The 15,733-nt window shown below is 41.8% G+C and overlaps 1 protein-coding gene and 1 pseudogene across 1 annotated transcript in view; one reads left to right on the forward strand and one right to left on the reverse strand.

Annotated features, from left to right (window-relative positions):
• Positions 1-2,906: 2,906 nt before the first annotated feature.
• The window catches only part of NUP93 (nucleoporin 93), a 111,501-nt gene continuing 98,674 nt past the window's right edge, over positions 2,907-15,733 (forward strand). The window contains exon 1 of the mRNA XM_077132500.1: positions 2,907-3,038. The gene's annotated coding sequence lies outside the window, so the exon portion shown is untranslated. The remainder of the gene's footprint in view (positions 3,039-15,733) is intronic.
• LOC143660318 (small ribosomal subunit protein uS14 pseudogene) lies at positions 4,895-5,065 on the reverse strand (annotated as a pseudogene).

The raw sequence follows: 15,733 nt of genomic DNA on the forward strand, positions 1-15,733 counted from the left end.
GTCCACTGCAGAGAAACACTGTCTGGTACTACAGTCTAGGAATGCACATCCAATATATTCAATAAATTAATCTGGACATTAATAACATTTGAAAGTACAGCAATTCAACCAGACAAGAGTACAAAGGCTTGCGTTTTTTTGATAGAGTCATTCAGGCAAAAAGAAAAAAAAAGGTAAGTGTTATATACTTGGCATGGACACAATATATGGGTTCTACCAAAGAGCTCTTTTGAAAAAAACGGTCTGCTTTTAAGGAGTGTTTGGAAACCAACAGGGCTAAATGAAGGAAGGTAAGGATTCCCTCTTGTCCCTTCCCCCCATCCCAATTTCTTTAAACTAGGAAAGAGCCTGCAATTCCCCAACTCAGGGACAAGGCTTAGGCCTCATGGATGTTGGAACAATCTTCAGATAAAGGCACTTGGAAGGTTTTGAGCTCAGTTAAAAGTGATGTTCCAGAAAATTCTCTAAACTATATAACCAATTAGCACAGAGTTAGAAACAGCTCTAGAAATCAGATTGCTGCAGACCTCGTCATCAGGAGAAAGAAATTCCTGTCTGCGGCATCTAGACAAAAAGACAGTTTAAGGAATGAGGTTAGAGGTAAAGTTCAGAATACTCAAAGGGAATCCTTTGGATTATATCTCTGGGCAAATATTGGGAAGCTGATGCTTGTTATAACTCTCTTGAATACAAAACAAAACAAGTTGTAGTGTATTTTTTCTGACTATGGGAGTAATGCGTAGTGATTCCATCGCAGAAATTTTGGAAATATACTAGGTTTTAAGGACTCATCTGTGGTGCTACCACCTAGAAGAAACACTGTCCTCACTTTATTAAATTTCTCTCTCTCACGTATATTTTTAATATAGTTGAAGTCATAAATTATACATATTCTGCTCTTTCCCTCTTGGGCATTTTTTTCTTTTATTACTTAAAAATATTACTTGGCACATTCAAAATTTTTATGTGTAACATAATATAATAGAATGAACACCTCTAAATACCCACCCAACCCAAGTACTAGATCCTATGCAATACCTGACATTTTCTCAGGTGGTCCTCCCATATCCTCCTGCCATCTCCAGAGAAAACCACAACCTGAAATTTTATTTTCATCATTCCAATACTTTTTCAGTTTTATCATAAATGTATCTAGGCAAAAACAGTATATCATTGTTTTTACTTCACCTTAACTCAAAAATTTTGAGCTCAGCCTGTACTATCTATTCTTAAGGTGCTTGCTTTTTTTCATTTAACATTATGTTTCCAAGATTCACCTGCATTGTGTTTGAGAATGTGGCATATTCATCTTTCATAGCACTGTAATATTCTACAGTGATAACACCCTACAATGTATTTATCCACTTTTTTTTTTGTGGACTTTCGGCCTGCTTTCTGTTTTGTTTTTGTTATTATGAAGTATGCTGCTATGAAGATTTTTATGCCTATCTTCTGGGATGTACATGTAAGAGCTTTTCTTGGGCATGTATTTAGGATGCATGCTCGATTTTATGATATGGAGATACTCAGCTTTAAGAGATAAAATATCCTGATTTTTCATTTGATGGTGTTTCAGATCATTTGACTAAGTCATTAAAATTTTTTCTTTCATGAAGGAAAAAAGCAAGGTAAAAATATAAAGCATTATTCACAGGCAAGATGATGTTATTATTTTTGGTGGATAATGTCTGACCACAGCAGGATTTGCATTCACAGTTAACAGCCTGAGGCCAAGGTCACATTCATACATACTGTCAATCAGCACCAACTATTTTCAGAGAACCCACAATATGCTGGTGAGAGGAAGGGCATAGGAAGAGAACCATTTCTCTCCTCTCTGCTATGCTCACTCCATTTCCTCCTTCAGGAAATGCCTCTCCTCACTCTTTTGCCCCTACTTATCCTTATGGCTGGCTCAGTTAAGGGGTTGCTTCCTCCAGCAAGGCCTCCCTGACTTTCCACCCATCAGATTAAGCTCCTTATACTATCCTAAGCATAGGTTTGTCATGCACTTACCACACTATATTGAAATACAATCTGTTTATGTACCTGCTCCCTCATGGATCATAAAGCCAGGCCTTACTCATTGTTGATACACTGTGATCATCTAATGGATGTTGCATGAATGGACCCTGCTCAATTCTAGTCCTTGCATGCAGTAGTCCCTTAGCTCCTCCTTCCAACCTATAGTTTATTCTCCACCTAGTGGCCAAAGGGATTTTTACAAAGATAAGTCAGCTCTTGCTCCCCGTGCCCACCCCCTTCAAACCCTTCATGGCTTTCCAAAACCGAAGGAATGACTGACTTACTTGCCATGGTCTAAAGTACCTACAAGGCCTGGCCCCAGTCTGTGAGTCTTTTCCCATTGCCTTCATTGTCTTCCAGCCATAGACCTCTTCCTCCTAGGCATCAAAAACCACAGTGTGTGCCCTGTGGGCCTCCACTCCTGTTCCCTCCGCCTGTAACATTCTGCAGTCATGACTTTGTAAAGCTGACCCTTTTTCATCATCATGTTTCAGTTCAGCTGTCACCTCCTCAGAGAGGCCTACCCTGACCACCCAGATGCGCTCTCTCCCTCATTCTTCTTTTCTTCGTAGCTATCTATTTATTTGCTTGTATTTTTTTATTCCCCACCAACCTTGCAACACTATGAGGGTAAGGAGAGTGTCCTGGTCACCACTGTGTTCCCAGCACCTAGAATAGAGCCTGGCAAATGGCTAGCGCTCAGAAATGGGTAAGATATCGGAGCAGGGAATTACAGAACCGCTTCCTCCCGGCAGAGCACATCCTAACCTCTTGCACCGGGTGAAGGCGGGGCCCGCCAGGATGCGGGGAGAGCCCGCGCAGCCTCAGGCCCCGCCCCGCCCATGTCCTTGTCCTCCTCCACGGTTCTCCATAAAGTTCTTTGGGTGCGCGCCGCGCGAGGGCTTCTGGGAGCGGCCAGGCTCGACCAATCAGGAGGTGCGGAAGAGCGGCGCGAGAAGCGGCGGCTCGTTCTCAAGTCCGGACCAAAGCGGCGGAGACAGCTGCTTCACTTGGTAAGGGCATCTCTGGTCGTGTCCCTCCGACTCGGGTCTTGACCTTGAACCCGGGGCCCCGTAGGTGGGCGGAGTTCCGGCCTCACGCTTGGAGCCATGCGGCTCACACTTCCCGTTCTTCTCTTGGCATCCGGGGACTCCTGACGCCGGCGACTCATCGCCCTCTGAGTCGTCCTCTGTTAGAGCGTCGGGCAGCACCGGAGGAATGTCTGTAAACTACCTTCTTTCTGAATACAGAGTTTTGGCTTCCTGACCTCCCACCACACCTGCTCCCTTATAGCTCTCTGCCACCACGCGCCACGCTCAACCCACCCCATTCCCTGAGAGCCCACCCTTGCCTGGAATCGACGCCCCTTCCCTGCCCCAACACAGGTCTGATAACTTTCCCAGACCGCACCAGGCCGGCTCGCTGGTCCCTCTCGCGCACGTTTTATTGGGAGGTGTCGCCTCGTAGAAGAACGGGGCTTTAGGGCGGAGGGAGACTATCTTGTGAGCCTCTCTCAGTTCTTGGCCTGTCTCCTGTGCGGGCATCAAGGAAGGTGCTTTTCTCCATTTAGGGAATGTTGGTGATTGGAACGCAAGGGTAGCCTCCCTTTGTCTGGGCCCACAGCACCCCATCTTCTGCAAAGGCGATACCTGAGTTTACGGATCCCTTTATTAAAATTATGGGATTTAATTTAATTTAATGGCCCTAGGGTTCTTTGGTCAAAGTTTGGATGACCCATTGACAGTGCTGGTGGTCAGGGTTCGCTCCGTTGGCAGGTGCAGAAAGGAAGTTTTTTGTTTCTAGGTTTTTGTTGAGCTGACTCAGCACAAGCAAGGGCCTTTTATATTCTGTCTTCCAGTGCTGACAGCAGAATATATTTTGGGAGGATGGGGGTGAGAAGTCGCTGGGCATCATAGCATTTCTGATTTGTTTCAGTCATTCTCCTTTGTACATTGCATGTATGTTTGTGACATTTTCATCTTTCATTCACGGTAATCTCATCCTGTCGCATAGCTTTAAATACCAATATATTAGGCGATCAGCAGTTATGTCTCCAGCCTGGGCCTCTCCCCTGACCTTTATCGAGCTGTCTACTTGATACCTCCTCTGAGGTGGATGATTGGCAGTTCAAGCTGAACTTGCATATACGGGACTTGCAAACTCCCCACCATCTCTCCCTCCCCAAACTGCTCCTCTTGCTTGTCTTTCTCATATCAGTAAAATAAAGGGCAAGTCCGTTCTTCAGCTAGTCTTGCCAATAACCTCAGAGTCATCCTTGACTGCTTTCTTTCTCTCCTACTTCACATCCAATGCTTGCCATCCTGGGCCAGATCACTGCTACTTCATGCTTAGATTATTGAAATAGCCTCCCAGTGGCTTCTGTCTAGTCGATATCTCAGCATCGCAGCTAAAAGGAACCTTTTAAACAGGTCAGATTATATCACTTCTCTGCTCAACTCTCAAATGGGACCCCATCTCGTTAATAATAAAAGACAAATTCCTTACAGTGAGCTGTAAGTCATTGTACAACCTGACCTGTTACTTTTATAAATCTCATTTTCTCCCACCTGCCCCTTCCGTGTATCAGACATGCTCCGGCATCAGGCCCGTTGCACTTGTAGTTCATATCCACATGGCTTGCTCCCTCACTTCTTTTACGTCTCTTGAGTAAAGACTCAAGGGTCACCTAGTGAGGCTTACCCCACTTCCTTTCTTCCTTAACTGTTTTATTTGTTGTTCTTAGCACTTATGTTTTACTTATTTATCTTGGTTTTTTTTTTTTTTTAAGTTTCTTAGTTTTATATACAAAGAGCTAGCATTGTTTCCTTAGTCAGGTAGATGTCTTGGAAGATCAAGGAAGATCACTTAATTAGTCCAAGTTGTTGAAGCCTGTATTCTTTGTGTACTGACAGAAACATTGGCAGCACGTACTGCGACTGTTTTTCCTAATCAAACCATGCCGATTTGAGCAGGCATGGCAAGAGTGCTAACCCTGGCCGAATTTTCATGGATGGCTCCAGTAGAGCTGCTGGTGACCCATCTTGCTTTCAGGGAGGCAAGGAGGAAAAGGTCTTGTATATTATTTGTCTTCCTTTCTAGGAGGTAGGCTCTTCTGTTTCATTTCCTGATGTGTCCTCAACACTTAGGCATGGCACACAGTAGATGCTCAACAGCTGGAAGGAATGGAGGTGACTGGCAATGTTAAAAGCTTGATATACAGTGGTGAGGGAGAGGCCTGCCCTCATCGAACTAGTGTTCCCATTGAGGATACCAAAAATAAAGACACAAATATAGATATGGTCATGGCATGGACTGTTTTATAAAGGAGAACTAGGATATTTAAACAGAGATCTAACAGAAATGAGAAAACAAATCATGGGAATATCTGAGGCAAGAATATTCTTGGCACTGGCAAGAGGAATAGCAAGTTCAGGGACCCTGGAGGGAGGGGGGTGCATTTGGAAATGTGGTAAACTTGAGTGTGTGAATCTACTTCTTGATGGCCTTAGGTGGAAAATACCATGGGGGGGGGGGAGATTGATGTGTGAGGGAGGGGGAAGGGTCAGAGCAAAGACCTGGAGGTAAGAGGGCCCAATATTCAGGGAACAGGTCACTTTAATTCAGCAAACAAAACATTTATTTGATGCCTATTATGTGTCAAACTTAACAGCTGTTAAGGATTCAGAATTAAGTAGTCTCTGGACCTTACCCTACAGGAACTTGTTGTTTAGAGAGGAAGATAAATGTGGGCAGAAATAATCACAACTACTCAACTAGGGGAGAACAGCAGTAGAAGGAGCAGAATAGTGTGTGAAGGGTTGGTGGAGAAGGCTGCCTAAGCTGAATTTGCAGAATACATAGGAATTCCAATGTGGACAAAGTGGAGATGGGGATGTGTTAAAGCAGAGTGTCCACTTGGTGTGTGCAGAGGTAGGGAGAAAGGAAACTGCATGCGGCACCCCAAGAAGTAGTAATTGCTAGAGTATAGAGTAGGGGGTATGGGGCACTAAGAGATGAGGAAGATAAGGGTGGCAGTGACTGTTCTATGGAGGGTACTGTGCATAGCTGTGTGAAAGGGTGAGCACTTCCTGTGGAGAGAAAGGTGATCCTGATGGACTTAAGGCAGGGAAACATCTTAGAAAGATTTCTCTGGACATCAAGAATATGGGTTAGAGAAATGAGAAGGCTTGGACTTTGAACAAATCCAGGAGAAAAGGGTCAGAGTGGGGCAAGAGAGATGAGGGCCTGGCTTTGCAAAAGGTCTGGGAGGTAGACGTGGGGATTGACTGGGTGTTTACAGAGTGAAAGAGGTCTGAGGTGACTCCCTGGTGGTTTCTGGCTGAACTGACTGGTTGCTAATTATTTCACCAAGAGAGATGGAATCCGGGAAGAGGAAATGGTTCAGAGAAGAGAGAAGTGACCATTTGTTTTGGAACATGTGTTGTTTGAGGCAGCCATGGGTCATCCGGGTATAGATGTCAGGTGGACAGTTAGAAATATGGGCTCGGGGGAGAGACCTGAGCTGGACATAGAGTTATGGGAATCACCTTTTGTTTTGATAAATTGGGGTCCTTGCCTAGGCCTAGAGAACCCTCAGAGGTCCTCAGAGGAATTTTCTGGGGAAGGGGATCTGTAGGTCTCTTAACATTGTATCCCAAAGAGTATATGTGTGGTTATGCTGTGTATACAAGACCAGTAGATTCACAGAGACATCTGTGGCCATCCAGAGGATTCTTAGCCACTGGGAGGATTGTGGTTGAAGCCATGGCTGAGGTAGATCTTGTCTAGGAAAACTGGAGTCCGTTGGAATTGGCAGTGAGGTCACTGGTGGTTGCAGAGGAGTTTTAGGGAATGGGAGAGAGGCAAGTAGAAATTAAATTGCAGTGGTGATGAATGAATGAGGGTAAGAAAGGGTGACATTTATTTAAGCAGAAAGAGTGGGAGCTGGAGAAAGATATGGATTTTAACTTTAGAAATGATTTAGATTTACAGAAAATTTCAAGGTGGTATAGACAGTTCCTGTTATATCCTTTACTCTGTTTCCTCCAATGATGAGGAATTATTTTAGGAAAGGCAAGGCATGAACTCTTCAAGCCAATGAAAATGGGAGTGATGACAGCTGTCATTTCCTGGCCTCTGACTGTGTGTGAGTCCTTGACATGGGCTTTACTTGTATAAACTAATTTCATCCTCATCACAGCCCTCTCATGTCCAAACCTGCTCCTTCTGCAGTCTTACATGGCACCTTCATGCTCTGAGTTGCTCAGGCCTAAAATATTGGCATTGCCCTTGATTTCTTGTCTCCTCTCACACTCTGTATCAACAACTGATGTCTGTGCACAATCTATTCCTACAACATACACATGAGTTTGACTCACTCTGCCCCTTCCACTGCTGTCACTTTGGTCCAAGCTACTCTTATGTGTTATATCTTGTGATGCCTTGGCTTCTTGACCGGTCTCCCTGCCCCTCCTTTTGCTTTCTCCCATTCCCTGTCCATTCTCCATGCAGCAGTAGGAATGAGCCTTTGTAAAATCTGAATCCTTCACTAGCTCCCATCGCATATAGACTAAAATCCAAAGTCCTTATCATGTCCTGTGAGGCTCCTTGTTCTGACCCCTTCTATCTCTCTCTCTCGGATTGCATGCTTCACTGGTCTGACCTTCCTGTTCTTCAGATGTGCCAAATACACAAAGGCCTTGGGGCCTTTGCATTCTCTGTTCTGTCCACAGAAAGTCTTCCCCAAAATATCTGCATGACTTTTTTCTTTACTTTATTTAGGTCTTCTCAAAAGTCTTCTTTTTAACGATGCTTCCCAGAATACACCAGCTAAAACAGTTCTGCCTTCCACTCTGCCACATTTCCCTGCTTACATAGCACTTATCAGTACCTGGCATCATGTCTGCTTGCTTAAGTGTTTATAGTCTATCTCCCAACAGACAGAATGTAGGCTACTTGAGGCTAGACTTTGTTTGGTTTGTCCACAGTTCCATCCTCAGTGCCTTGAACAAACAGTACCTAACACGTAGTAGATATTCGATAAATAATTGTTAAATGAATGAAGGAAGGAAGATGGGGCTTGTTGGGGCTTGAATCATGTCCCTCACCCAAGACATATTCATGTCCTAACCTCTTGTCCTGTGTCCATTTATAAATAGAACCTTTGAAAATGTTATTAGTTAAGGTTTACCCAAACTGAATGAGGATGGTCTTACTCCAGTATGTCTGAAATCTTTTTTAAGAAGGGATATTGAACATGGGAGAGGAAGCCAAGGGAGAGGGAGCCAGGGGAGCAGCCAGAAGTTGAAAGTCAGTGAACATGGAAGAAAAAGGAGGAAACTCCATCATGTGCATTGCCCTGTGATGGAAAAGCCAAGAACCCCAAAGATTGCCCACCAGCCAAAATTTACTGGCCTTGGGAGAAATCAAGCCATATAGCCTCTGAAACTGAGCGAATAAATTCCTGTTGTTAAGCCAATGCATTGTATAGTATTTTTTATTTTATTTAAAAAATTTTGGGGGTGAATGGGCCAGGGATTGAACCTGAGTTTCCTGCATGGCAGGTGAGACCCCTGAATGTGTGGTATTTGTTTTAGCAGTTGGGAATTTAAAAAAGTTTTTGGTATCACAAAGTGGGATGCTGGTATTGCAAATACCTAAATAATGCAGAAATGGCTTTGAGATTGGAAAATGGGCTAAGGCTGCAACAATTGTGAGGCACTTGATAGAAAAAGCCTAGAGTACTTTGAAGAGATTGTTGGTAGGAATGTGGTCTCTCAAGTTATTTCTGATGTGGCCTTAGAAGGAAATTATGTTACTGAAATCTAGAGGGAAGACAGTCTTTGTCATAAAGAGGCAGGAAATTTGGCGAAATTGTATTATGATAGTGCATGGAAGACAAAACTTGAAAGCAATGAACCTGGATATTTAGTGAGAAGATTTCCAACTTAAGCGTGGAAGATGCAGCTTAGTTTCTCCCTGCAGCTTATAGTAAAATGAGAGTGGTAAGAGATAAGCTGAAAACTGAACTCTTATGCACAACGAAACCCCAAATTGTTGGTTTTGATAGCTGTCCAGATAGTGTTCAGAGAGTAGGGCTGAAAGTGATTCTATTTCAGACTGTCCTGAGCTTCCAGGAAGTGAGTCCCCAGAGAATAGGATTTAACTGATCAACTCTTTGCTGAAGACGGTATAGCTGAACATGGATCCAGTCAGCCATTTCATTGAAAGTCAAGATTGGAAGTGTTGTAATTCCAGAAAGGATCTGTGGAAAGTTCTGTTGTCTAATGGTTTGTACTCACTTGAACTGCATGCAAAGCCAACAAGGTTTTTGCAAAATTTGTATGAAATGAAGCAGTGCCTGACAGGGTCAGAGAAGGGAGGAATTAAAGGAAGAGTAACTTCATGGGCAGAACCGTGGAAGCTGAGGTCTAGACTGAAGAGATCTGGGGTCAAGAGTGTGGGCCTGTCTACATGTGTGAAAAGAGTGAGGCTGTCCCTATGCTTGGAGGGGCCAGGCCATCTGCCTTGACACTTGGAGGAGATGAGGCTTGTACCCAGTTGTTCAGGGAAAGTGCTGCCACCCCAGTGCTTGGAGATGGTGGGACCTGTGCTCTGGCAGTCATAGAAAACTTGCCTGCCGCTCTAATGCTCAGAAACTAAAGCAGAGCTATAACCTTTCGTGAACCTTACATGGCCATTGTAGGAATTTAGAAAATCAGGAGCCAGTAGACTTTTTTTGCTAGAGTTTGAGGAAAGTTTTTCTGGCAGTCAGCAACTATGTATTGAGGATCTAGCTACTGTTTGAAGGTGCTGTTGGCATTATTAAAAAGTATAAAGCTACAAATTGCTTAAGAGTTCTTTGGAAAAGGGATATTGATGTTAATAGCCAATAATATAAGGTAAATAAATGAGTAGAAAGGAATAAATGAAGGGAGATTTTGTAGGTTGGCTGATGAGAAAAACCATTTGATGGGTAGAACTTGAAGTGGTGATATTATAATGTTTTTTTTTTTTAATTGAGTGGTTACTAAGTGGTGGGTGAGGGAGGTACAATTATTTTCCCACTTCACAGATGAGGCCCAGAAAGAGTATTGACTTGCCCAGATTCACCCAGCTGGAGAGTGGAGGAGCTGTGAAGAGCTCTGGGGTACAGTGAAAGATAGTGCTGTGTTCCTGGTTGGGAAAAGTGGCATGAGGGAGGGCACTGCAGGACATATATGACAATGGTCAAGGAAGAGTAAATCAAGTGACTGGCACATAAGGTCTATTCTGGGAGGTAGAAAATCGTACACAGTGACTCATTTGGATTCCTGAGAGTGGGAGCCATTGAGGGTTTTTGAGCAGAAACAACATAGAGAAAGTGATGTTGGAAAGGGTAAGGTGTCGAAAAGCAGGGTGATGTGGAATGGGAGGGGCTTAAGGAAGAGAGACTGTGTTCTAGACCATGGTGGGGACCTGGGCTTAGAGGGGTGGAGGTCTGGCCTAATGTGACAGTGTGCGGGAAGGAGGCAGCAGTTGGAGGATGCTACAAAAACGAATACAAGTGACTCTCACTGTCTAAATCTGTTTAGGTGAAGAGAGTTTGGATAGCAAGTTCCGGGTGCCACATTATCTGGATCTCTAGTGTTTGGTTTCTAGAGTTTTAGGTAGGGAGTGGGAATAAGTTGGATAATGAGGAGTACCTACTTGCTTTCTCTCAAAATATTTATCTATATCTGTTTGGAATACGAGTCAGGGGTTGGGGTGAGGAATACTTGTAAATAAACAATCTGAGGTCATACAGAGGTAGTCAAAGCTAAGGTGAGTCAGAACCTGAGCGTGAGAAGCCCAAGGACAGAGGTGGAAGAATCAAGAGAGCAGCCCATGGTAGTGGTGGTGTTTGAGGGAGGTAATGACTGTATTTTGAGACATGCTGGGTGTGACAGTTAAGCTCTTGAGTGGAAATGCACAGGCAGGGCTTGGAAACTGGGTTAGGTTGTGAGTACACATGGCAGGGAGAGGTGCGGATTTGACAGCCATTGCCGTCGAGGGTTCAGATATTCTGAAGTATGGAGTTTAGAGCAGTTTAGAAATTAATAAATTGTGTAAAATTATATAAGGCCCCATATACTCGTGGAGAAGAATTCAGATTGACAGAGGGGTATAAAATGAAAAAAAAAATGTCTTCCCCACCCTTAGCCTTGCTTTCTGGAGGTAATGCTAAGTAAAGCTTTTTGCTATATTAATGTTAAGTTTCTTCCTCTTTCCTATAAAAACTGTCTGTGTACAAACTTTAAGTGTCCAGCTCCGTAAATGTTTACATATTTATTCACTTTAGTGACCACCACCCAGATTGAGATGATAGAATATTTCCGATACTCCAGAAAGTTAAGTTGTGTTCTTTCCCAATTAATTATCCACCCCCACCCTGCAAGATGTTGAATGTTGTGATTTCTGGCACTGTGGACTGTAGGTTAGTTTTTCCTGTTCTTGAAATCCATATAAATGGAATCAGATCATGTCCTTTTTTGTATTTGATTAGTTCATTCTGTCTGTGAGATTCATCCATGTTGTCCCATGTAGTTGTAGTTCAGTCTTTTTCATTGCTGTGTGGTACACCAGTATATAAACATATCATAATTTATTTGTGCTATATATTTACTCTTTTTTTAAAAAGGGGATAATTTTGTATATATACTGATTTTAAAATTATTTGGGCTTAGACTCTGGTAAAAGCTGTAGTGCTTTACTTATACTTAAAAAAAATGCACAAAATACTGTGCATTTTAGTTCCAAGGGTTCCCAGAGCCCCTGATGCTAGGATCATGATCTGCAGAATAAGAAGCCTTGGTTTATAGCAGGGTTTTTCAGTCTGGCACTATTGAGATTTTGGGCTGGATAATTCTTTTTGTTTGGACTGTCTTGTGCATTGTAGGATGTTCGGCAGCCTCCTTGGCCTCTACCCTCCAGATGCCAGTAGCAACTTCCCCACAGTTTGTGAAAACCAAAAATGTCTCCAGATATTGGCAGACATTCCCAGGGGGGCAGGATCACCTTTGATTCAGAACCACCAACTTAGAAGAGCCAGAGCCAGAGGCCTTTTAGAGGTGAGCTTGGTGATCTGCCCCTGTTTATGCCCATCTTAAGATGAGGCCACAGCCATTTCTAAGTTGTTTTTTTTAAATCTAGTTTCCATCACCATTAATATGGGGCTGATCCTTCTAAAGGAAGCATAAAATTAGTTTGATGACTGAATTAAAATGTCCCACACTTGTAAGTCTTTATGATGGACAGGCCCTTAGAAATCATCGGAGCCAACCCTCCCATTTCACTGGTGGTGAAAGTGAGATCAGAGAGATGGGAAGGGCTAATCCCAGGGTCAGAGAGGGGACTGCTGTGGAGTAGAATCAGGCTGGAGCTCACAGCTTTGCATCCCATACCCAGCTTCTACTTGACAAGACAGCTGAGAGAATTCTCAGAAAGGTCCCTACATGGAAAATTTATGCCATCTCTCTGATTCCAGATCTCTTTCTTTGCTCATTGAAGATGAAATAATAAAAGTGATCCGAACATGATATTTTATGTATCAGGAAAGCTGATACTATACGTCCTTACTTCAAACACTGAGTCATGGAGCGTAATACTACTACTAAATCATGCAGGTCTTTAATTTCTCTTCTGTCTGGGTTAATTTATTTTAGTTCTTCATTTTCTCCAGAAGTCTGCCTTCTGAATAATGATTAGGTGTAACTCTCTTTACTTAGTCTCACAGGACTATAAAGAATTATCCCCACAACAAATTTTATTCCATCCTCTTTCTCCTTCCTCCACAGGCATTTGAAACAATGGATGCCTGTCAAAATATAATTTTTGTTTTGGTTGTTGTTGTAATTGACTGCTGACAGATAAAGTAAAAAGTGGAACGGTATTGTCATCTAACCATGGTTTATGTGTTCAAAAGAAGAGAGGAGGGCAGTACCAGTATTAAATTTTTGATACCTCTAGTTGAAGGCTTTTCTCATTAATCTTTGGTGTTGAAAGTTGAACACTGTTTTTGTGCCTTAATCCTGTTACAGACTAATTAATAAAAAGGTTTGAGGGCAAAATTTCCACTTGGAATTAAATGCTAAATTTCTTTTGAGTCACACCTTCATTGTGGAAATTTGAATTTTTAGGAGAAACCATATTTGGTAGTGGGGAATAAATCATATATATATATATATATATATATATATATATGATTTATTCATATATATTCGGAAACTGCCTTCCCGAAGTTCTTACTAAATGATAGAGAGTTATGATTAAATAAATTAGAATTTAGGGTCAAATATTTACTGGAAGATGTTTTGAAACAGAGATGTTTATAATTTAATGATACAACATTGCCAAATTGGCAACTTTGGAAAAAAGCTAAAATCGCATTTTAGAATGATATAAATCAGCAAGGTTTATAAAATACTTTCTGTGTATCACCAATCCCTGCAGATAAGGGTTATCATCTCCTTTTTATAGATGAGGAGATTGAGATGGAGAGATTTGGGTTTTATCCGAAGTGAGCAGTCTAGGCTTGAACCAAGCATGTGGGTTAAAAGTCCAATCTTCTCCCATTTCACCATTCTGTTTAAAGTGTGTTTTTGGAATTTATTTACTGCAACATTAAAATTAAAAAAAATAATCTAAGAAAGGAAGAATATTGTTAGTTGCACATTTTGAAGAAGAAGGTGCTAAGTAGCAACAGTAGTTGTTTCCTCTGATGTATTTAAATCCCCCCCTCTGTCAACATCCAAAAAACACAGCACTGCTAACTGTGCATTTGTTAGGTTGCACATGGTCTTTGCAGTTGAAAGGGATGGTATTTGAGTTTGTCATAAAATTAGAATTCCACAGTGAGTGGCAATAGGTCTTGTTTGATTATGTGGAAATTCTGCAGGGAAGGTTCATTATATGGAATTTCTGCAGGGAAGGTTTGTGGAGTAAATTGAGAGAAGTTCCTTTAACACTGAAGAAAAGACAGATGGCCTTCTCTTTATCTTTTCATTTCTTTCCCTTAGCCTTTTGTGTTTCTTGGGAAACTGGGCTGTTTGGATTGTGAGTGATAAGGGAAAGGGAAAATTTACATGGGTTTTATGTGTTGCATTATACAGTGAATTTCTTCTAGCATCCAGTGTGTTGGGGCAAAAGAACATTTATAGGACAGATTTCACTATTTAAAAAACAGATTTTCTCCCTCAAATATACGGTCCAAATAAACAGCTTAAAGAGAAAAGGGGAATGGCAGCAGGCCCTATTGTGTCACTCATTTAATCTTTGTAACAGCATTTTCACTGCTGAGACCTAGAGAGGATCGTTTTGCCAGGGGCAGGCACAAAGCTAGTAAATACTGATCCAGGATTTATTTACTAGGGCTAGCTCAGATAACCTAGGCCACAAGTTGGCAAACTATGGTCTGGAGGCCAAGTAAGCTAAAAATGATTATTATATTTTTAAATGGTTGAAAAAAATCCAAGTGATGTGAAAATGATATGAAATTAAAGTATATCGGCACATAGCTATGCTTATTCATTTATATACTTATCCATGGCTGCTTTCAAGCTACAGTGGCAGAATTCAGTAGTTGCAACAGAGTCAGTCTGACTGCAGAGCTTAAAATATTTATTCTCCAGCCCGTTACAGAGAGTTTGCTAAGCCCTGTCATAAGACATTGGTTTCCAGGACTAGAAACAGGGAAAGGGTGTGCTCGACAGGGCTAGGATGGATGGCTAGGAAGTACTTTCCTCTTTTCTGTCGGCTCTGAGACTCTGAAGGCTCTAACTTTCTGGAGTATATCTTGGTAGTGAAATAAGCTTAAGTCAAGAGAACTAGTGAGTAACAGCCATTTCTGGAATGACTCCACAAAAACAGTCTCTAAAGCACTCAGTGGTTCCCCAGGTTCGGAGTCCATGAAACCTTGGACAAATGAAAAGCTTATTCTACTTGAGGCTTTAACTTCACTTTTCTTCCCCCAGATGTTTTTGTTCTCTTTATTGGCTGGTAAGGTTATTTTGATGATCAGTTTTCAGTATCTTGGGTCAAAATTGATTCAGTGGCCGAATCTATATTAAATTACTATTTATTTTCTAGAAGGGGTAAAAAAGTGTGCCTTCATTTATGAAATCAAAGATAAACTGAAAATTTTAATGAAATGGAATGATGACTACAATCAAGGTATAGATTTGGAAATTTTAGTAAAAGCTTTTTGTAAGTTAATTTCTACTGGTTGACGTATAATGTAAGATAAATCCAGTTTTTCCTAAATATGGTATTACACACATATCTCTCTTTTTCTCTTAGACGGGCATGGAAAAACTTATTTCTTTATACGCCTATCCTGAAGTTGTATAGCAAAATTCTTTCTATATAAATGCATTTATTCTTTTGATTTAGAATTCTGTTCTACCTGAAAACTTGGTTATTGCTTTTGAAATAGCACTGGTTTTTGTCTGGGTATTTAGGATAAAAGCACTAGCCTGTATCCAGTGTGATCTGAATTCATGCCATTTTATAACAGTTATACTGTTACTTCCTTATGCTGTGCTGCCTCAGAAATGTTAAGTATTAGTTGGTAGTTAGAAAGGAATGTTTTTGTTCTGGTCTCTGCTTGCCAGTGGATACCAACTTGACAAGAGAGTGCAGGAAGCCTCTGAGAAGGAAAGACACTCAACACACAGAAGAATAAAACCCTTTA

Source organism: Tamandua tetradactyla, chromosome 16 (genome assembly GCF_023851605.1).
Source record: "Tamandua tetradactyla isolate mTamTet1 chromosome 16, mTamTet1.pri, whole genome shotgun sequence".
In the NCBI taxonomy this organism is placed as follows: Eukaryota; Metazoa; Chordata; class Mammalia; order Pilosa; family Myrmecophagidae; genus Tamandua; species Tamandua tetradactyla.